The sequence below is a fragment of the Acomys minous genome (genome assembly GCF_964271855.1).
Source record: "Acomys minous genome assembly, chromosome: 2".
Lineage (NCBI taxonomy): Eukaryota > Metazoa > Chordata > Mammalia > Rodentia > Muridae > Acomys > Acomys minous.
In genome coordinates, this window is record NC_140484.1 from 29,976,283 (window position 1) to 30,000,173 (window position 23,891).

General features: G+C 44.6%; 1 long non-coding RNA gene across 1 annotated transcript in view; it reads left to right on the forward strand.

Moving 5' to 3' along the window:
- The window catches only part of LOC311590584, a 51,805-nt gene extending 30,819 nt beyond the window's left edge, over positions 1–20,986 (forward strand). Inside the window, exons 3-4 of the long non-coding RNA XR_014776919.1 lie at positions 16,391–16,475; positions 20,706–20,986. This is a non-coding gene — a long non-coding RNA (uncharacterized lncRNA). The remainder of the gene's footprint in view (positions 1–16,390; positions 16,476–20,705) is intronic.
- The last annotated feature ends 2,905 nt before the right edge of the window (positions 20,987–23,891 follow it).

Genomic DNA, 23,891 nt, shown 5'->3' on the forward strand with positions numbered 1-23,891 from the left:
ACTCTCAGCCACTGAGCCATCGCCCCTTCCATCTTGTAGGTCCAACAGATTGACCTCAGGTGTCAGGCTTGCCACCAAGAGCCCTCCCCTGTTGAACCATCTCACCAGCCCCAGTGGTGCCTTTTTAAAAAAAATCCCACCACTCTTGATACCACGACTTTGATGTCTTGAAAAACACAACAAGTTCATCAGAATAAGCACTAAAAATTCAACCATGGAAATACCCGTTTATTGCCTATGGCAGCTACCCAGAATGTGTAGATTCTTTGGGACCTTATCTAATCCCCTTTGCTGAGGTATTAAGCCCTGAGACTAAAACCCCTTGCAAATGGATGTTTTTCTGAAAGAGGTGAGATGCTGTGTCAAATGCCTTTCTGTTTTGAAGAGTACTTTCTCTTAGCAGCTCTTCTTGACAGTCTCCCAGCTAAGAAACAACTCAGTATCTTGCTCTCAGTTTCAAAACTCCAGGTGTTGTGGGGTGTTCACCAGAGAAGACTAGTTAGATATGGCTTTAAGCCAATAGAAAGACTTTATTTGCAGGCCGTGGATTACACTGGGTGTTTAGGATCCCAATGTAATCCTGAGCCTTTTTTCAGAGTGAGCTTTTATCCGTAAAAAACATGTTTGTGTTAACAGGAACAGTTAGCCAGAAGCAGAACTACAGAGCCGAAAAGCAAAGTTAGTACAGTTAGAGACTTTCCCAGAACTATGGACTTGGATGGATCAGGTCTTTGTTTTCATTTTTTTTGGCAGGTGCTGAGTTTCACATCCCGAATGGCACTTCCACCATGACGTCAGTTGTGCTAAAGTCTGGGGCCCTTGTTCCATTGAAGAATTTTGATTGGCCTGTTTGGTCGACCGTAGTTATGGAAATCAGGTCCTAAATTGCTTGCTAAAAGAGAGGTAAGAAGCACTCTGGGGAACAATCCCTGGGCTTGCCCACTGTGCTCTTTTAACAGTTTTCTCCAATGGTACACAGATGCTCCAGATGCTCTTCTCAGCTTCAAGGTTTAACTTGATTGTATAAAATGGCTTCCACTCCTCTTATCACTCTGGGCCTTAATTTTTTGGAACACTGGTGTTCGGTAAGGGGCCCTCATTATAGTAGTCGAGGTGTTGTGTAATAACTTCAGATTGTCTGGGTGTGCCAGTGTACACTTTTAATCTAGGTACTCAGGAGGCAGAGGCAGGTAGAGCTCTGTGAGTTTGAGGCCAGCCTGATCTGTGGTCTGTATAAAGGTCAGTGTAGCCTCCTCCACGGAGGTGAGTGATACGGCTTTAGCCAACAGTGGAGGGAACAATTCTGCTGGAAACATAATTTTTTTTGGCGGTGGCTGCTGTTAACCAGAGTTCTGCAGTGTACTGTTGCTGCCGTCCTACAGTTGCTCATTGTTTATCATTGTTTATACTGAAACTGGGGGAAATTCTCTAGCTTTATTTGTTTTTTCATTGATTTCCAATATTACTAATGTAGATTAACAGAGCTGAGCAATGTATTATTCATCCTCCTCTAGTTTTGCTAATGGTGGTATTACCATCTGTGGCTACCAAAAGAGTTAACAATTTTCCCTGGACAAAAGGTGTACTATGCACTGTCCAACCCTGACCTGTATCTTAAGTGGGTTGGATGTTTGTGTCCAAAAGAGACATAAGTCATACAGCTTATCTGCTGGTGACTTTTCTTTAGATGTATAGAACCTAGCATATACAGCATCTTCAGACATTAGCATGTGGCCAAGGACTTGCTAATCATGTTATTTAATTAAATGTACAATGATATTTGACTTCCAAGGAAATAATGTATTTGCTTTTTTAAAAAATTCCAGAAATGAAAACCAATTATCAGCACAAAGATGTTCTAGAAGGAGTTAGAGAGACAGACAGCCAGCGTTCAGAGTACTTGCTGGTTTTGCAGATGTCTGGGATTTGGACCCCAGAACCGATCAGGCAGCTCACAATCGACTGAACTCCAGACCCAAAAGTACACACACACACACACACACACACACACACACACACACACACAGACACACACACACAGAGTCCCAAATGACAGAGATGCCTACAAGCCTGGATTTGTGTGACTCAGCCTGTAATCGCATGTCCCTTGCCCCCCAAGGCATTTTCCTCCTTTACATTCTTGGGTTCCCTAGGGTCAGTTTATTTAGGGCCAGTCTTTGAATAAAATTTAATTTCTGAGCTGGAGAGATAGCTCAGCAGTTAAGAGCAAGTACGGCTCTTCCAGAGGACTCTAGCTCAGTTCCCAGAACCCTCATCAGGTAGTTCAAAACCACCCGTAAACTTCAGATCCAGAGGAAATCTGACCCCTCTGACCTCCACAGGCACCTGCACTCACGTTCACATACCCGCACAAAGACACAGAAACATAATTTAAAATAAAATACAAATTTCAAAACTTGATTTCCTTCCCCCGAACTGTTCATCATCTGGTATTGGCTTTTCAGCAGCGGACAGCAGGATTGGGTTCAGAAGGTACCAACTGTTTTCAACAACTACCTCTTTTGGACTGGTTTAGTCCAAAAGAAACATAATGTTCTCACTGGCCTGGAACAAAATGAAAACAATGCAAGGGTCACCTGGGAGCGGAAACTGGCAACAGTTCCCTGTGGGGCAGTATTAGCCTTTATTATGATAGGCCGTTCCACGCAATTGGTGAAAGAGAAGACCTGCGTACAATCTGCTAAACCTAACTACAATAAAATGATATTTATGTGATACCCAGAACTAAGGTAACTGTATCAGTTGTTCAACATGTCATTTGCTGTGTGTATTTATCATCTGAATGAAACCCTTTATAAACTCTGTAGAGAATCCTAAAGAACTGAGGATTTCTTCAAGTCCTTCCTTATTCCTTTGTATATACTACAAAAGTACATAGAGTGGCCTCATCTGCTTCTGGGCTCATGGTCCCTTAAATATGTGGCGTGGTGCGTACTCAGTGTGTAGAGTAGCTCGTAGTGTGTGCAAAGCCCTAGGTTTGATTTGCAGAAGGATGAACTGGACCAAGTGGCACACACCTGCAGTCGCAGACCTTAGGAGGAGGAGATGCTCAAGGTCATCCTCAGCTGCGTAACTACTTCAGGAGCAGCTTGAGATGCACGAGACCCGGTCTAAACAGAAGAAAGAAAGTTCAGCAGTCAAAAGCGTTTGCCAGCAGAGCTGAGGGCATGAGTTCAATATCCTGGGGCCACAAGGTGGAAGGAGAGGACAGACTCCCAAACGCTGTCCTGCGACGTCCACATAGTGTCCCCTACAGCAACGTGACAAGCAGTGTAGAAAGTTAAAAAAGAAAAAGAAAATCAAAGAAATTGATTGCTGGGCCTTTTCAGAGCAGCTGCTTTATATGGAGGGGAAAATAGCTTATAGATTTCACCTCTGACCTCAGAGTAGCCCAGCCCTACTGCGTCACTCCAGATTCCCTAGAGCCCAACAATTCTAAAAAAGCAATAGCATTCTTGAGCTGCCTTAATGTCTGCCCCTTCGCCTGCACATCTCGGAGTCCTCTGCGATGCAGTCCCACGCTCTGCCATCTTTGGTATTCAGACTCTCCCTTCTACATGCCTTTATACGTACTACAAATGTAGATCTATATTTCTCAATAGTCCCTCCCAGTTCACGCGCTAATTCGTCTAGTGTGTACTGGATGCCTTCCTTGTCCCAACATCTCCCCATCCAGTTCTAGATCACAGCCAGGGCTCTGTATGTACCACAAACTATTCTACCCGCTGACCACATCACAGGCCCCAACTCTCTTTTCTTGACGAGTCTACGTAAAGGTGTAGTCCTCCTCAGATTTAAGGGATCTTGAGCCCTGAGGCAGATGAGGCCACTCTGTGTACTTTTGTGGTATATACAAAGGAATAAGGAAGGATTTAAAGGAAGAAATCTTTGGTTCTTTAGGATTCTCTACAGAGTTCATAAAGGTTTTCATTCAGATAATAAACACACAGAGAGAGTAATGTGCGTGCGCACACATTCCATAGCATCTGTGTGGTCAGAGGACCCCTTGGGAGGCAGTTCCCCACTTCCATGCGAGGATGTAGGGCCCAAACGCAGGACGTCGGGTTTGCTGAGTGAGTGATTTTACCCACTGAGTGTTGCAGGAAATGTATGCCTATTAATTTTTATTACTAAAAACCCATCATTATTATGGTGGTTAGTATTAAACCGCTATATATATATCAAATCAAAGACATAGACACCTGTTGTACTTAAATAAGCCTTATTTCACCTGGGGCCGGGCAGATGTTGGCCCCCTAATCTGCCTTGCTATGTCTCAGCCCCGCATTCCATGCCTTCTGCTTTAGTCATTCCTATCTGAGGCCCTCCCCTCCAGGCTACTCTCAGCGCTCACCCCTTCCGGCCTGCGTGGTTCTTTACCTATCTCATGACCACCGCTCTTCTTTTTCCTTGGCCCCTCTCTCCATCTCTCCCGTGAGCCTTCTCCCTCAAAGCCCTCTAACTTTGGCCACACCTACCTCATTTCTGCCCCGCCCAGGTGTGTGTATCCAGCCAATCAGGGATAAGTTTGGAAACAAGGATTACAAATGTCATTTTGGGATACATGACAGTTTTATCATAAGAGACAGCAAGCCGACCTCAGGGGGTAAAAATAATTAACAGCCAAATATAAAACACTAGATGATGTTGTTACAACTGAACCATCTCACTGGCCCTGGTTTTGGTTCTTGAAGAATATTTGACTCGTTGGTGAAAAATAGGAAAACAGTAGACACATTGACCACGGTTACTGCGGTATTCTTATGATTTAAGCTAGGGCCCAAGCTTCTAGTACCCCCAGGGCTGTTTCTGCTCAAACTCAGCAGTACCGTTTTTGTCACAGACCAAAGAGGAAAGAGCAGAGGTGACTTAGGCCTGAGGCTTTAAAGGAAAGCTGGAAGTACTTACCAATGTCAGATGAAGTCACCAAGGCTTTGCTCCACACTGTTGCCACAACAATGTCCCCAGCACTGGATCTTGCACGTTCTAAGGGAAGTGTCCTCAGCTCTCAGTCAAGTCCCTCAGGCTTGGGTGCCAGGGTACTAATGTAGATGGAATTTATACAGAGAAAGTGCAAAACACCTATGTGGGGCCCGTGGACCGTTCCACCAGGGGAATTGGCACTGGACTAGCAAGATTAGAGCATGTGCAAACCCCAGAAATCTTAAACTTGACATTTATTTAAATCTCATTCTGAGAACAGAAAACGTGAAACAAAGCTCTCTCCTTACTTTCCATGCCTGACTCAGGAGAACCTGACACAGCCCCAAGGTTACAGTTGGTCCCTCAAGGTTACAGGTGGTCAGTTACATGAGCTTGTCTCCTGTTACTTTTCCCCATGCGAATACAGCATCCCCGGGATCCTAGTCCCAGCCAATGACACACATTTCATCCTCAAAACCCCTCCCACCGCCCAGGGTTTATTAGTCCCTGTTTCATGTGAAATAAATGGGCCAGCATCATCTATTTTATCAAGGACCATCTGAGACTGTCATTTATTCTGGGAAAGAAGAGCTCCCAAAGAATTCGCTGCTGAACCCTCATGCTTGACTGCTGGTCAGGCAGCCAATTGCTGCTTGCTTGCTGTGACCCTCCACCATCACCAGCGAGTCACCGCTGAGTGCTTCTGCCATCTTTTTTGTGCTATTCCCATCCAACTGCGGGGGCAAGTGGCTAGCCATTCTGTCCGCCTGAACTGAACCCAGCTCCCACTACTGTCTCTCGGTTTCAGAACTCTGAGCCGCTTCCATTACCGGCTATTGCTGGAGCAGCCACCAACTCGCCCAGTTCAGGTCAGACACTTGTTGCTGCCTGCCTTGGGTTTCAGAGTCCCAAGCTCACTGCTGCCACCTGGTCTGGTGCTGGCAGCCCAGCTAAAAGAGCAGCAACAATTATTGCTGAGAAATCTTTTCTCCTGCCCCTCCGGTTGAGCCAGAAATCTTCTGGCATGGATCTTGGGTCTGTGTTCCACCCTTCTCAGCCTGGAGACCATGTACCTTGGGAGAGGCAGAACCTTTTACCTCACACGTCACCCTTTTCTGTCTGGAAACTAACAGCAACTTTAGGAGAATATTTTAATTTGTTTTCTATTGTTATAAAAAAAATAATCAAGCCAGGTGTGGTGGCCCCGTAAGCAGGGCAGGACAAGTTCAAGGCCAGCCTGATCTACATAGTGAGTTCCAGGCCAGCTAAGGTGTACATAGTGAGACACTGTCTCAAAAAAAAGAAAAAGAAAAAGAAAAAGAAAGAAAGAAGGAAAGAAAGAAAGAGAAGAACTCAAGATTCAGCATCCAAAGAGAATGTGACACACTTGTTAAAACTCACAGATCCAGGAGCTGACCTCTAGAAGGGCCAACTTCTATATTGTCTTTATTAGCTTGGGTGACCTCATACAATCCTGTAACTTCTGTGTCTTCTGGCTTCCTCATTCTACAAAATGGGGGTAGAGAACCACCTTAAAAGAAGGGTATATAAATTAAATTAGCATATGCAAAATGATCAGCCACTTGGTCAGCCTCTGAAGGGATGCTCTTCTCACTTTTGTCTCAGCAGTGGTGTTTTTGGTCCAGTAACCAGTTGGGCTTCTGGTTGTTTCTGAAGGTTGTTGACAATTGTCACTCAATTGTATCCATCTCTCATGTGCTTGTACTGTGTAGGTCCCAGTAATTCAGATACAACTCTGGAAAATGAAGATGATCCTAAGTTTGCTAATATCTTGTTTTGCCAGTCTGCTAAAATAAAACCTAAAAAAAAAAAAAAAAAAAAAAAAAGAATGAAAGTGACTTTGAAAAAAATGAGACAAATTTTACTTCTTTTTGCTTCATGCTCTGGGATTCATGTGCACCCCACGTGTGCATCCCCTGGACTGGACTGAGCACCTTGTAGGTTAGACTGTTGGTCTTTGATATGCAGGGGTCATAGAACAGAGAGGTCCGTGGTAGACAGTAGATGAGTGAAAGAATATGATTAATTTTTAAGTTTTTAAACAAAATTCATAAAAAAATGTTTTACTAATTATAGTAGATGTGAAATTCTCCCTTTTTGCTGTTTCCAAGTGTTCAGTAATATTAAGAATATTCATGTTATTGTGCAATTACTGCGCCATCATCTTAAAACATCACCCTAAAAGGAAACTGCAACCCATTAAGCACACGCCTCGCGCACAGCCCCGCCATCGCCTGAGAGCCTGCTTCCTCGATCTCTGTGCATTTACCTACTCTGTGTAACTCAGGCAAGTAGAGTCATAACAGCAATGTAACCTCCTCATTTCTACTTTTTCCACAAGAGCAATTTTTTTCAAGGCTCGTCCACGTTGTAGCACACGGGCTTTTTCTCTTTCCTCACCAAATAGTCCAGGGCCACATACGCTCACGCCACCATCTGTTTGTTATCTTTTCATCCTCTCTCGACATTTAGAGCCCTTCCATCCCGGGCGTATGAAATGGATGCTCGCGTATTTGTTAGAGCACCGGTTTTCAATTCGTTAAGAATCGAGCAGCTAGATAACGTAGTGATCCTAGGTTCAGCTTGTGGAAGGATGGGCCAGACTATTTCCGCAGCAGGGATGTGGCTGCTGATGAAATCAGAAGCCTTATCATATTGTAGCCAGACTGCAGTCTGTGTCAGTTTATCTCAACAATTCCCAGAATCCCTCTATTCTCTGGTCCCTAGAGCCTGAGCTGGACATCATGGCTGCTTATTTCCCAGCAAAGGGCTGCGGCTGCCCTTAGCCTCTTGGAATCTCTCCTGGAACATGATGGTCCATCCACCCTGTCTACCTCCTCTTCAGTCTTTTCTCCTAGAGCTGAGTCTTGACCTTACCTCCCAAGGGTATATATATATTATTACAAACTGAAATCTGCCATAACCTTCTTCACACTTACTGATTATTTTAAATTCATTATCATTAAAATGACGTGGATACAAAGCCTGAAGAAGGTTGTGGCAGATAAACAAAACAGGCCAGTTACTTACAAAGCAAATCTTGTGTTTTTAGCATTAGAAATCAAACCTAGGGCTGTGCTCGTACCCAGAACACACTTCACCTCTGAGCAGTACCCCTGCTCCAGCAAGCTGCCTTTTAACCTCTACCTGTCTGTTCAAGTGCACCTCAGCCAGATTGCCTGGGCTCTGCTTGTGCTCCCTCTCACGAAGGCCACGGTCCTGCCCTACAGAGCAGCGGTTCTCACTGTCCACGCATCAGATACTTGCACACCAGACATTTACTTATGATTCATAACAGTAGCAAAATTACAATTATAAAGTAGCAACAAAATCATTTTATGGTTGGAGGCCAGTGCAACATGAGCAACTATATTGAAGGGTCTCAGAATCACGAAGGCCTAGAACCAGATGAATCACTTTCTTAATTTTTGTTTTGTTTTGTTGTTTTTGAGTCAGGGTTTCTCTGTGTAGCTTTGGCTGTCCTAGACTCGCTTTGTAGACCAGGCTCACAGAGATCTGCCTGCCTCTGCCTCCCTGAGTGCTGGGATTACAGGCATGTGCCACCACACCCATCTTTGCTGCTTTTCTTCATGACCTTTTCACTCAGTTGTGGGTCTCTGGCCTTTGTGTTTCCTACACGTTAGTAATGGGTCCCTGAGAACAGTCAGAATCCCGTTAGAACGAACACTGCTTTACAGAGTCTGTGCCGCCGACTGTGTTTGTTGTTCAGAGTCATAGAGACTTGACATTATATATTTAATTCATTCCATATTGATTAACATTGACATTCCAGTGCCATTATTTCTTTCTCATTTACTTGTTGGCATATTATATCAAGAGAAATTGCCACTCCTGTGCCAGTTGGCTATCCAGTGGGACGGTTTGTATTTTGAAGGCACACACTGGACTCTTGCGCTCCACTTAATACATTTCAAGATAAACAATCCCCTGGCTTCTTACAGAGGTGGACAATTAGAATTTCAGAGAACCCTGTTATGAACAATGAGTCTGGTGTGCTTCTGTCTGCTGCAGTGGTTGCCTTTATTGATGCTGCTTTCCAGTTCTAGGAGGTTCTTTTTTTCCCCCCAATTACTGTATATTGACTATGTAAAGTTAATGGGTTCCATTATATTACCATGCACATGTATCATGTCCACTGATCTCACTCACATCTCTTCCCATCATGCTCTCCTCCCCGTTGTTCCATGTTACCATGCATATGTATCACGTCCATTGATCTCACTCACATCTCCTCCCATCATGCTCTCCTCCCTGTTGCTCCATGTTACCATGCATATGTATCACGTCCATTGATCTCACTCACATCTCCTCCCATCATGCTCTCCTCCCCGTTGTTCCATGTTACCATGCATATGTATCACGTCCATTGATCTCACTCACATCTCCTCCCATCATGCTCTCCTCCCCGTTGTTCCATGTTACCATGCATATGTATCACGTCCATTGATCTCACTCACATCTCCTCCCATCATGCTCTCCTCCCTGTTGCTCCATGTTACCATGCATATGTATCACGTCCACTGATCTCACTCACATCTCCTCCCATCATGCTCTCCTCCCTGTTGCTCCATGTTACCATGCATATGTATCACGTCCACTGATCTCACTCACATCTCCTCCCATCATGCTCTCCTCCCCGTTGTTCCATGTTACCATGCACATGTATCATGTCCATTGATCTCACTCACATCTCTTCCCATCATGCTCTCCTCCCCGTTGTTCCATGTTACCATGCATATGTATCACGTCCATTGATCTCACTCACATCTCCTCCCATCATGCTCTCCTCCCTGTTGCTCCATGTTACCATGCATATGTATCACGTCCATTGATCTCACTCACATCTCCTCCCATCATGCTCTCCTCCCCGTTGCTCCATGTTACCATGCATATGTATCACGTCCATTGATCTCACTCACATCTCCTCCCATCATGCTCTCCTCCCCACTGTGCTACGGAAGCATGAGTGGCCACCGGCTGTAGGACTGACTTGCTTAACTAAATCTGGGACAAGGTTCTTGGGGGATAAGTCGCACTTTTAGAATCTGCTGACCAAGTGTGGGCCTCTCTCTACCTCAGCAGAAGTACCATGGAAAACTGCGGCTGTGGATAAGGTGCGAGGAAGTCAGATTCTCGTGGGACCCACCCCTGCAGCCTCCCCATCCCCGAGCCTGGTCCAGAGTTGCCCTTACACATGCACGTGAGCAGCAGTTGGAGTGAGTCCTGTGCCTTGAGAGGCCCTCGTTTCCTCTCAGATTTCCATCTGCCATGAGCCCTTGCCTCTCCAAGGGACAAACACACTACTAGTTAACCGAGGAAAACTTTAGCATCATTTTGGACTCCGAAAAACAAAAACAGAATCAAAGTCCCCAGAGACCTCCATTAGGAAACGTCCTTTCCAGAGAATCTAACTTGGGAATCCAAGTGCCCAGAGGTCACAGTGGAGGCTTTGCCCTGACTCCTGAGACGTAAACACTAAAAACTGGCAAAAAATATCAGATCACAGTAGAATTTCTACATTTCTTTTGCAAACTTCTTTGTTTCCAGAGTCCTAATGTCTTTACTGTCATTTGTTCTTTTCCATTTCTTCTAGGAAGAGACATCTTTGTGTGTTTGAATAATACTTGTATTCCTTAATGCCTTGTGATACTAAGGTTCTTTTCATGTGCTTTATCGCCCATTTCTATATCTTCTTTAAATTGATGCTTATTCTCTAGGTGAGAGAAGCATGGGAGAATGGGGGAATAGAAGGATACTGAGGGTCCTAGAAAGCTACAAGTAGAACATTATGATGGGGAAATCTAGGTCCAGGGGTCCTGTGCAAACTATGGCACCAGCCAAGGACAATATGTGCAGTAAACTTCGAACCCCTACCCAGATCTAGCCAATGGACAGGACATTCTCCACAGTTGAGTGGAGAGTGAGGACTGACTTTCACACGAACTCCGTATTTGACCATGTCCCCTGGATCAGGAGGCCTGGTGGCACTCAGAGGAAGGATAGCAGGCTACCAAGAAGAGACTTGATACCCTATGAGCATATACAGGGGGAGGAGGTCCCCCTCAGTCACAGTCATAGGGGAGGGGAGTAGGGGGAAAGCAGGAGGGAGGGAGAAATGGGAGGATACAAGGGATAGGATAACAATTTAAATGTAATATGAATAAATTAATAATATATATTAATAAAAAAGTGATGCTTATTCAGCTCTTTGCCTGTTGCTCAGGTGAGTCACTTACATGGTTGGTTTTGAATTATGAGTTATCTTTACATTTTGGCAATTATTTGCCTGGCAGATGAAATTTGTAAATATTTCCTTCTTTCTTCGGGTTGCTGTTTCACATTTAAAAAAATACATATTTAGTTATTTATTTTAATGTATATGAGTGATCTGTCTTCCTACCCCCCCCCAAGAAAAGGGCATCAGATCTCATGATAGATGGTTGTGAGCCACCATGTGGTTGCCAAGGAATTGAACTCGGGCCCTATGGAAGAGCAGCCAGTACTCTTAACCACTGAGCCATCTTTCCAGGCCCAGCATTTTCATATTCTTGATGACATCTTTTACTCTTGAAGTCCTTATTATCTACTTTTCCTTTGTTAGATGTTTTGGTGTTAATTGCCAAGAAATCACTGCCAAATACAATGACATGAATATTTCCCCTACTTCCTCCTAAGAATGGCATAGGGTCAGCTACCATCTTTAGTTCTTTGATTCATTTTGAGTTGATTTTGTTTGTGTTGTACATGGTCTCTGTCCTGACAACTTTTAAGCAATGTTTGATGGTATTAAGTAGCTTTCCAAAATCAGCTTCCTAATTAATAAATCCACAATCCCATCACTTCCCATCACTTCCTCCTGCTGCTCTTAGCTGGACAAGGTGCAGTAACCGCTCACCAGCGTTACTACTCTGGTTTCTCCCCACCCTCCTTGATTCTGCTCCGGCCCTCACAGGCTCACGTTGGGGTACTGCCAAAGAGCTTCCTAAATGCCTGCGCTGGCTCCATGTTGTTCTACCACTAAAAGCCAGGGTTTGTTTTTTTTTTCACTGACTCTTAAAACTCTAGCTAACATGATCCAGTTACCCCTTTGTACTTTCTTCATTACCCTAATCTCCCGGTTGCTCAGAACAAACTTCCTGCTGTTTCTCAAAGTATGCTGCAAACCTTCTGGCCTTGAGGTTTTGGCCCAATTGCCTCCCCAAACTGGAATCTTCTCCCGCCTGATATATCCATGAGTAACTCTTCATCTCCTTCTAGCTGCCGAATCTGAGGCCTTCTTGTGTACAGTTGCCGCCAACTACTTCATGCCTCTGTTTCCCCAGTTTTCTTACTGTCTCTGATCTTTCATGTTGACATGCTGTGATGTTATTTCACTATTTGTGTATATTATGTGTCCTTTTTCTATCTCTCTTTTCCTCCACTGGAGTTTCAGCTCCCTGCCGACTGGCCATTTTGTCTGTGTCACTCTCTGCTACGCTCTAAGAACTTGGCATACGATGAGTGTCTTGTACATGTCTCATGAGTAAACGATATCACAGGACAATATAATGAAACTCAAGCAGGTCAGACTGACAGAGTCGGTACTCAAGGACTGGTGTCTACTGTGCTACTGTGTTCATCCTGGTGTTCAGCCAACCTGCCCTCATAAATCACTTCTGGTCCTCTCAGTGTCCCCGACCTTCTTCACTGGTCACAGCCACCCTGCACTCCCGTGTCTTCTTGTATAAAGGATTGTTTTGTTTTTTTTTATGTGGGCTTTACACTCTCCTCAGGTTCCCCAGACATCAGCTCCCCAGGTCAGTCTGCCCTGGAGGAGTTTGTTCTTTGGTTTAAGCATGTTCTTACTGCTGGCTGTACGTTTTCTGTTTTCTTCCTCATCTGTGAGCTAGACTGGGCATGTTCACTCGTAAGGCCCAGTGGGATTAAAGGCCATGTTGGGTACTGCTAGAGGCTACAGCTGAAAAGTTGATGCCCCGGCTGTTGCTTCTAGAGCCTACCGACCTGATGGAAGGATCAGAGTGGCTCAGTGCCCAGATGTTATGGGAGCCCAAATTGATCCGAAGACATTGAAAAAGAGATTAAAATTGCAAAGAGGATGTGCTGCTGTTTCTTGATGCCAGCCTGTCCCAGAGAGGTACTTCTCAAAACTTCAGTGGCCGCAACAGCAAATAGCATCTTGTTGAACAGTTCAATAGAATATGAACAAATATAGAAGTCACTGGAAATCCCGGGAGTTGGGCAATAATAATGACAGTGCCAAAATCTAAAGATAGAGAAGGCTAGAAAGCGTTCTCTCTGGGTGAACGGCTGTGTGCTGACGGGGCTGTTGGGCTGCCCACAGATGAAAGCCCAGGAACTGAGCGTGTGCAGGTTAGCTTCCTCACTTGCTTAGTATTGAAAGTGGAACGAACCAGGCAGCAGTTACGGGTGTTATGGGATAGTAACTGGCCTGTAGAAAGAGATTTTACTTTACTCCAGATCTGGAAAGATGGCTTCACACTTTGTTGGCTTGTCTTTAAAATAAACAAGCAAAACCAAAATCTACTTTATTTACTGTGGCTCATTCACTAATTCAGCACCTTGCAGGAAGGTACTCTGAAGTAATGCTTTTAGTGGACAGCACAGACGAGGAAAGCTCCTGCTTTGGCAACTGTGTGGTCAGCAGGTGTCTTGACCAGTGGGATTTAGTTCATGAGCCACCTTGATGCAGCTTATCTCTTGGGGTAGAAGACACCTCCTGAGGGCTGCCTAAATCTGAGGAAGTGTCATGCCAGGTTGAGGACAAAGCACATCACCTCTTCCATGTCATGTGAAGGCTCACATCCTAATCCATGTGGGCCAAGTTCCTATTCAGAATATAGACTGAATTGGTGTGTGGGTCTGAAAGATCTAAGGAAAGTCTCCTCTGGTATCTGATGGACAGTTATAACAATTTTCTTCACTAACATGCACCATACTACTACTGGAGTTTACATAAAACTAAGGAGATTTTACACAGGTCCTGAGTAGATACAATTTTTGTTTAAAAATGTACTGTTTACTCAAATATCATTTGACTCTTGAACAAAATAAAAGACAATGAATGTACAGGAAAAACCACAATTTTTCTCTTTTATTGAAAATAGATTGTTCTCTCACATAAAATATCCTAATTATGGTTTCCGCTCCTACTCTCCCCAGTGCCTCCCCACACCCTCCCTTTTGTGGACCCACTCCCTTTCTGTCTCTCATTAGAAAACAAACAGGCTTCAAAGGGATAATTAAAATAAAACATGATAAGAAAAAGCAAAAACCAACACATCAGAATTGGACAAAACAAACCAACAAAGGAAAGAACTCAAGAGAAGGTACAGGAAACACAGAGCCATTTGTTTGCACACTCAGAAAAAACACTAAACTGGACTATATACAATATAATGTATACACAAAGGACCTGTAGGGTAAAAAGAGAGAGGGAATATATATAATATTTATATATTATATGTGTATTACAATAATAAATACAATAATTTTTTTAAAGGAGAGGCCCTGACATGACACTATGAGGCAAGGAGCCTCTAAAGATGCCATTGTTTTCTCTGGGCATGTGCCAACTCAGCCCCTATTAGAGCTGCTATCAGCTCCTTTCACCTTCGTGAGCAAGTGCGGGGCACAAAAGATACAAGAAGACTGAGACAGCGTCAGGAATTTTCTTTGGGAAAGATGTCATCTGGGACCATGCTGACCAGCACTGCCTAGGGCTACATCTCTGGGCCTCAGACAGATGGCAAGCTGCTAAGAGACAGGGACTTCTGGCCTTTGGGTAGAGTGCCCTCTGCACCCCTCTAGGTATATGCTCCACCCTCCTCAGGACTGCCTTATAGCCAAGGGCTACTTTAAAGGACTGCCCCCATCAAGCAGCCTTGTCCTTGCACTTTGGTTCATGAGATGGGGTAGCCAGCAACCTCAGGTTATTACAACAAATACCTATTCCGATCTCCTGATACAGGCGAGGACAGCCATGGCTCTGTAGCTTGTATCAGCACATGCAGCCATTGCAAGGCTGCTCTACGTGTCTGCCTTCTCATCATGGACTCTAGTCCATCTGTGCTAGTGGAAGAGTAAGGCAACCACAACTCATATGGACATTGGACCAGGAAGAAGCAAGGGACATGATGGGAAGGAGCCAGGGATAACATATCCCCAAGAGACAACCCACAGTGACGTACTTCCCTTGGTAGGCTCCACCTCCGACGGGTTCCGTCATGGCACTGTCAGCTGAGCAACCAAGTGCTCAAGCACACACTTGGTCACTTCATATTCAACCCATGTTGAATATGACAGTTCATATTCAAACCGTGACAGTCCACTATTGTTAGGTCTCTTCTGGCTGAGCATTTGCTTCTACTAACCCCCGGGTACTATTAGTTTCTTTCTAGAACTGTGTTTTGTGGACTCACCACGCTCCCTGTGTTTGGCCCTCCTCCTGCCTGGTTCTTTCAACCTCGCCCAGCCTATTATAACCAGCACTTTTGTTAACTCTCCTTATTCTACACCAAGACTCATGCTAAAGCTTTATTCTTCAATATGTAATATTGAGAGATGGATCCTACGAGGGGGTTTAAGGAGACTGGGCACTCAGGAACAGTGAGTGAGTTCTCACTCTCAAGGACTAGCTTAGTCAATGGGAGGTAGGCTTTATAAAGTAAGGCTACCTGTCATGTTTTGCCTCTTCTCTTTGCCCTCCCCCAGACCTCCAACTCCCCTTGCTTTGAATACACATGAGGACTCAGCCTCACACACCTGCCTGATCTTGAACTTCCCAGCATCCCAAACCATGAGCCAAAATAAACCTATTTTCTTTGTAAATTGCCCAGTACTAGGTATTCTATTACAGCAATAGAAAATGGACTGTGTGCCACAGCTTTCCTGTCAGGAGCTGTTTGATTGAGCACTGTTACCTTAGCTGGAAACTACACGGATGGGGCTGTTTTCAGTATACAGATCGGGGCACAGAGGAGCATATGTGTCTGAGACAACAGAACCTAAATCCAGAGCCAGAAGAGGCAGCCTTGCCAGCAGCCACAGTGTTTTTCACAAAGCTCATCTTCCCCTTTGCCTGGTCTCTTGTAGCCCTGGTTCTTGTCCTATGTGAGAATAAGTCTGTCTCCTGGGTGCCCTAGACATTCCTGGGAACTTTATCTATTAATCCTTCTGCACCCAGGCCTGTGCCTTCAGCTTTGCGTTCTTTTGATAATAACTGTTTCCTGAAATTAGATTGGAATTTTGCACCTGCACACCTTGTGGATGAGGCCGTGATTAGCAGCAAGAAGGAGATGGCAGGAGGACGGGGTACCAGTGGCAGGAAGCTGTCAGTTCTCCGGAAGTGTTTTCTATAGTTTCTTTATCTTTCTCTTCTCCTTAGGAGCAAAACCAAAAAGTTTTGTCCATGACCACAGGTTCTGAACCTCATTGGCGAAGTTCACAAGCCTTGTTCAAGGACCAATCAGGTAGTAGTTATCTGGGCAATGGAATGCAAGGGATCAAGGGCACTGGAGCACAGGGTAGCCTCTGTGTGGCGTGTCTGTATCCTAGCCACCTCAGAGTAGCTGGATCCTGTCCAGAAGGGATGTGTGGTCCTGGGGTCTGGTATCTCTGAAGGCCTTCCGGGGATGCCTTACACCAGCCCTATCTGTTCTTCATTCCTCGGTGATTATCTTCTTCCCCCCTAATCTGGACTGTCTTAGTCTGAAGGCCCAGCTGACAAGCTTTGTTGATACTCTTCCCCTTAGGCCCCAGTTTGTCTCCTCTGTCCTTTCCCAGCCTTCTAGAACACAAAAATTGCCCCTTATGACTGGTCTCAAGAAAGGGAAGTCAGTAATTGATATATCTAATGCCTGTGTCCCCTCTTTTCACTCTTCCGTCAGCTGTCTTTGAAACACTGGAACACTGCCACACTGCTTGCTAGTTAGATTGTCCAAAGTTATTTAGCTATGGATCGGGAAACTGATGAAAGACTCAGAACTGAGCAGCTGACTCTCATAAAATCACTGCGGTTTCCTGAGCCATTAATGGGGTGACCAGCTATAGGTTAAAAGAATAAAATTTTCTGTAAATTTAAAACTTTAAAAAAAAAAAAAACAAGTTAAAACAATCACAGCAGCAACTGGTTGTCTCGAGAGCCAAGTGAGCTCACCCCACCAACACTATGCCAGATTTGCTGAGATGTAAAATTTGGTAATGAGAAAAGTTGCAAATGTGTATTAAGGTAGTAATAGTTACAAAAAGTTAAGATTTTCAATCCATAGTTGTGACAATTCCTCTCCAAATTTTTCCCCATAGCACTGGGTATTGAATCCAAGCACATTACTACTGAGCTATATTCCCTAAACCCTTACTGGTGGTGGTGGTGGTGGTGGTGGTGGTGGAAGAAGTTACCAGGGTTTTGGGCCTGGATACAGCTAGAAAAAGGAAATCATGGATTCTTGTAAATAGTTCTGTACCTACAAAAACCCAGAAATTCCCAAATAAATGATCCTTTCAGCATGTTATGCTATCACAATCCTGAAGAAGAAAACAACTACTTCATCAGTTCTTGGAAATGAATTTGCAAACTTTCTATAAAGCATGATCTAGTGCTGGCGTGGCATAGGACTCACCAGTGAATCAGTCAGACGACAAAGCCTGTGCGCCAGAAAAAAGAATAGGCTCATGAGTGGGGGCAGCCTGAAGGGGACGGGCCTTTGTAGAGGTAGGTGGATGGACAAACTGTCCTGGAGTTCAGTACAGCACTGTATTGGGGTCCTTTGATGTCATGAACCCCACAATGCCAGCTCCCACCATGGGAGATGCAGAGTCTGCACCCCACGCCTCAAGTACAACCCTTCATCTTCCACTTGGTTTCACTCTGCCCTTGTCCAGCAACACTTTAACAAAGAGCCCTTCTTTGCTGTTGCCTGGCAACTCCCATCCATCCCGCTTTGTCCTAGCACATGTGCGTTCTCGGATATAAACCAGTGCAGCATGTCCCCCATAGCATGGCAGTTTTCACATTTTTTTTCTTTAGAGTATGAAGGTGGCCTTAGATTCAGGGTGGGATAAGCCATGGTCACTGGTTAAAGGTCTCTATGTAGAAGTTATATGTCGGATTTTATCTGAGAGGAAGCTTCTGGTCGTGAAAGATCCCTGAAGGCTGCAGTGGTGGCTCGAATGTGAATGTCGCCATCGGCTCATTTATCTGAACAGTTGGTTCCCAGTGCTGGGCGCATTATTTTAGAAGGAACCATTAGTGGGTGAGTGAGTCACTGGGGGCCTGGTCTTGAGGTTTGACAGTGTGGGCCCCACTTCCTGTCTGCTGTCCGCTTCCTAACTGCAGATCCAAGATAAGAGGCAGACAGCTTCCTCACGCTCTGCCACCAAGTCTTGACTCTTCCAGGAGGCCGTGACCCCCTGAACTTTAAGCCCAGCTAAATCCTTACTCGCTTAAGCTGCTTCTTGCCAGGAATTTGGTCAGAGTGTTGTAAGAAAGGGAAACTGGTCATCCGTGAGAACAACTCGGGTTCAACACTGTCCCCATCAACATCCCAGTGCAGCTTTACAGAAACTTAAGAAGGAACATGAACAGAGGCAGCCTGCTGAGCTGGGGAGTGGGGGGAGCCTTTACCAGACACACGTGTGACAGAGGGTTAATATCCCTCAACTCAAAAAACTAAACAAGACAACAACAACAACAACAAACTGAACATAACCCCCCACAACAATCCAATTTTAAATGAGTGTGTTGATTCTGTTCTGTTTTTGTGGTTTCCTTGACATCTCTGGCTCCTTCAATCCCCTCTCCCCCTCTTCCATCGGATTCTCCAAGCTCCACATGTTTGGCTGCGGGGCTCGGCATCAGTTTCCAGCATTCGCTTTGTGAGCCTCTCAGATGACCGCTATGCTAGGCTCCTGTCTGGAAGTATAGCAGAATATCATTCATAGTGTCAGAGGTGTGCTCCCTCTCAGTGGCATGGGCCTCAAGCTGGGCTAGTCATTAGTTGGCCCTTCTCTCAAATTCTGCTCCATTTTTACCCCTGAACATCTTGTAGGCAGAATAAATTGTGGGTCTAAGGTTTTGCGGCTGGGTTGGTGTCCCAGTCCCTCCATTGGACGTCTTGCCTGGTTACAGGAGATGGCCAGTCCAGACTCCACATCCTCGATCTCTAGGAATCTCAGCTAGGGTCACCCTCAGAGATTGCTGGGAGTTTCCATTGTCCTATCTTTCTAGCTCATCCCAAGGTGCCCCCACTCCAATCCAGTTGTCTCTCCCAGTACTCTCTCCCTCCATCACCCCCCAATCTCATCCATAGAGACTGAACTGCTAACATGGGACGGAACCAGGCCCTCTGTCTATAAGGTTACAGTTGTGCGGCTGGGTCCTCATGTGGGACTCCTAAGGCAGGAGCAGGCCTGTCTCTGACTACATTGCCTGCCTTTGGATCCCTTTCTCCTAACTGGGCTGCCCTGTCTAGCCTCGCTAGAAGGAGATGCACTTGGTCTCACTGCAACTTAGTGTGCCAAGGTGGGTTGATATCCACGGAAGGCCTCCCTCTTTCTGAGGAGAAGGGGAGGAGGGGTGGATGAGGAAGGAAGGTGAGGTTTGAGGGACTGGGAGGAGAGAAAGGAGGAAAAGCTTTCATCTGGATGTAAAGTAAATAATAAAATAAAAAAGTAAAACGGGCACAGAATTAATAAAGATTCTCCCTCATTCTGTAGGCTGCCTCTGCACGGGAACGATGGTGTCCTTTTCTATACAGAAGCTGTTTAGTTTCGCGCAGGCGCATCTGTTGTTGGTCTTAATACCTTTGCTATTGGGGTCCCATTCCGGGAAGAACTGAAAATAACTATCAGCCCAGCGCCTCTGTCGCATCTCATCGGTGCCTGTGCTGCTCACTCACTCACACAGAGCGCCATGGTGGCCCTTCCCCAGCTGGAAGGGCTTGCTTGCTGCAGATGGGCCAGTTTTCCAATCAGCCTTGGAAGGAATGGTGGAGACGCTAGTTAGCTACCTAGTAACTTGCATTTGTGGCTGTTTCTAGAACTGAGTCAACCGGAAACTCTTTGGCCACTAGATGACCGAGAAGCATGATCTGCGCATGCTCCTGTCACACAGCTTCCTGTCCGAGACACATGCAACTCGCTTAGCTGTTCACTGCAGAGGCTCCTGATCTCCTGCCTCATACTCCTCTCCTGCTGTCCACAAACCCAGGAGTTAGAGCAGTTAGTTTACTTTAATCTACCTTTGTTTGATAAACAGTTTGAAATTCACTGTGTGTAGCTATGCCCAAGCCCAAAATTCCCTTCCTCATCCTTTTTCCCAGATAGACTCAACATAGGCCTTACTCAAATTACATGTTGGGCTGGGCGTAGTGGGGCACGTCTTTAAATCCCAGAGGCAGGAGGCTCAGTGTGAGTTCGAGGCCAGCCTGGTCTACAAAGCGAGTCTAGGATAGCCAAGGCTACACAGAGAAACCCTATCTCAAAACCCCCAAAAACAAATTATATGTTGGAAAAAAAACCCCATATAATGTGTGTTGAAGCAGCATATTCCCCAGCAATTGAAGAATTTGTAAGTAAAATACACTGTGACAATTAAGAGGTGGCACAGCGAGTAAAGGGTTTGCCACACAAGCATAGGAACAGAATTCAGAACCCCAGCTCCCTTATAAAAGCAGGCTTTAACTGTAGGTTTGTTACCCCAGGACTAGGAGTGGGCAAAAGTGGATCCCTGGAGCTTTTTGGCCAGGTTAGCCAAAGTGGCAAGCTCCAGGTCAACGAGAAGCCCTGTCCCAAAAAACAAGAGACAATTTTAAAAGAGAAACGGCGCCAACACAGCTGTTCATCGCCATCCACCACTCCATAAGTAGTTCACAGTGAACTCAGTTTACTCGTTAGAGTGACCTTGATTGAGTCATTAATTGTGCTGTGGATGTAGTCTTGGTTGAAGAGCAGAAAGGGCAAGGAAACCCTTACGGTCAGCGGGTGAGGATATAAATTAGTCTAGCCACTGTGGAAATCAGTAGGAGGTCCTTGATGTAAAAACAGAATTATCATATGACTGAGCTGTAATACTCTTAAGTAATTATCTGGAAGACTCTAAGTCACTGTATTACAGAGAAACATCAGTGTTGACTGCAGCACTATTCACAATAGCTAAGTCAGGGAACTATACCAGATGCCACCAGCAAGGGATGTAAAGAAAAGGCGGTATATATACAGTGGAATATTTTCATCCCTAGAGAAGAGTAAAATTACATTATTTACAGAAAGTTGGAATCAACTGGAAATAATATTAAGTGAATTAAACCAGTTTCCAGTAGGACATATTTTTTTCCTTGATCTTCTATGGCTCCATGAAATCATGTGTATATATGATAAAGCAGAAGTTAGATTGTCTTGGGAAACAAAAGGGACGGATCTGAGGTGCAAGGCAAGAGGAGAGAAGGAGTATGGCTGGATAGTCTCACTCTACAGCATGCATGTGTATGAAAATATTCTTAGGTAAAGTATTGTAGACAATGAATATATACAGTGAAAAATGTGCAAATGACTCTCAATAGTGAACAAATCTGACACTTCAAAAGATCTGGTTAATGAAGTTTATAGGTGGACGGGAGGGGCAGTCACGTGAAAAGATGGCTGGCATGACTTCTCTTTAGAGAGATGTACCTAAAACGACAATCAGATGCCAGGACAAATCTGCTAAAATGTCTCTGATCCAGCTCACTGACATTACTGAATGCCGGTGAGGCTGTGAAGCAACGGGAAGTCACGCATTGCTGTTGGAAGATTAGTTGGCAGTTTCTACCAAAGACGCGTTCTCAACAGACAGCTCAACAGCTGTGCTCTCCGTATGTGCCTCATTCGCCCGCACTTGTTTGAAAGCATGTTTACACAAACACCACGCATAAGTGTTCAGAGAAATTTTATTCGTGATCACCAAAAACGGAAGTGCCTGAGCCATCCTTAATAGGAATGTTGGAATTCTTCAGAGTTATGAAGAAACGAACTACAGAGCCATTCAAAGGCATGATACGAATGAATCCTGAACGCGCATCCCTAAATAAAAGGAACCCATTTAAAACAGCCACAAACTTGACAATTCAATTTTCAGAAAAAAACAAATGGTTGAGCAGTTGTCATGATTCAGAGCGATGAAATGTTAAGTGGGTCAAACAGAGAGGGTTATACTGATGGTGAAACAACTATGTTATACTAACATGCTACAATGACATTTTCAAAAGCTATAAAAGCCCCATAGAATGAGTAACAAAACTTCATGTATGCAAATGTTAAAGGGCAAAAGGGAGAGTTAGCCTCTCCCAGGGATGAACCCCTTTATTGTCTAAAGCAGAGTCATCAGCTCTGAAACCAAATACACAAAAACAACAAAAATGAAACAGCAAGTTGTATTTATGTATATTTGTGAATACATATATACTTCTGTATTAATGTAATAATCATTATCAATGAAAAGAAGCTATTGACATAAGAATTAGGAGAACATGAGCAGAGTTTGAGGGAGGTAGCAGGGAGGAGTTAGAGGGAGGAGAGAGAGGAAGGGAAGTGAAATAATTATATTTCAATAAAAACATATTTTTAAAAAAATCATCAGTAGATTAGGGGATCTTAGTGAGGGATTGTTACTAGGAAATGTTAATAGGATAACAGAACTGTATTGCAGCTGTGTGAGACAATGCACTGAAGAGTATGAGGGGAGAGGAGACGTAAAGTTCACAAATAAGTGTAGCCTATACAACCAAAAGAAAAAAAAAAAGGATCACACATTTTACTATAGTTGATGAATTGTTTCCCACCGGGTACAGATTTAAAATTCTACCATATGTACTTTTAAGTGTTGGGGTAGAAATTTACAAAGCATAGGAAGGGGCAAAAGTGACCCATCTGGAAATGTGTACTCATTTTTAGCTCAGTGTAGATATACATGCAATTGTGGACATAGCCAGATCAGTATACCTGCATTTTATCCCCTTGCCCACTTTGCTTTAAGGGACTAGAAACTATGACAGATCAGTTGTAGTAAGGACACACAGTACATGGATATCAGTGTCTGGTACTATTCCTTCATGAAGGGAACTGTGGAGAAATGGCTGGATTTAGGAGTGTGCCAGGAAGTATACAAGATAGATTAGCGCATCATATAGAGCCAGAATATGAGGACGCTCGGGGAAAGAAAACTAAACAAAACAGTATGGCTGTTTCAGAGAAATACAGGAGCCAATTGAAAAGAGATCCCAGAAGCCAAAACCAGAACATTCTGGGAACAAAAGACGTACATGGCTGTTGTACAGGATCGGCCTCCATGGTCCATCAGGTGAGTAAACAGATAAATGGGTTTAAACAGACACAGCTTTCATGCAGAAAAATGTTATCCATACAGCATCCTAAGTATTTTCTGTACATATTTTACCCTCAAAAAAATAGAACATGAAAAGTGGGGTGCTGTGGTTTGATTGAGAAAGTACCCCCTATAGGCCCATGTATTTGAACATTTGGTTCCAGGTTGCTGGTACTGTTCGGAGGATGTCTAGGAGCTTTGGCCTTGCTGTAGGAAGCATTTTAACCCCAGTGCTAGCCCACTTTCTCTATTTCTGTCTCTCCCTCCCTCCATCCTACTCTCCCTCTCTCTGTCTCACACACACACACACACACCATACATACACACATACACACACACACACACACACACACACACACACACCATACACACACACACACACACACTTTCTTTGTCTCTGCCCCTCCTCTCACTTATATGTTTGTCACTCAAGATCTGAGCTCTCGATTGCTGTTTCAGCCTCCATGCCTTCTGCCTGTTGCTAAGCTGTCCCTGTTCTCATGACTCTTACTCCCTGGAACTGCAAGCC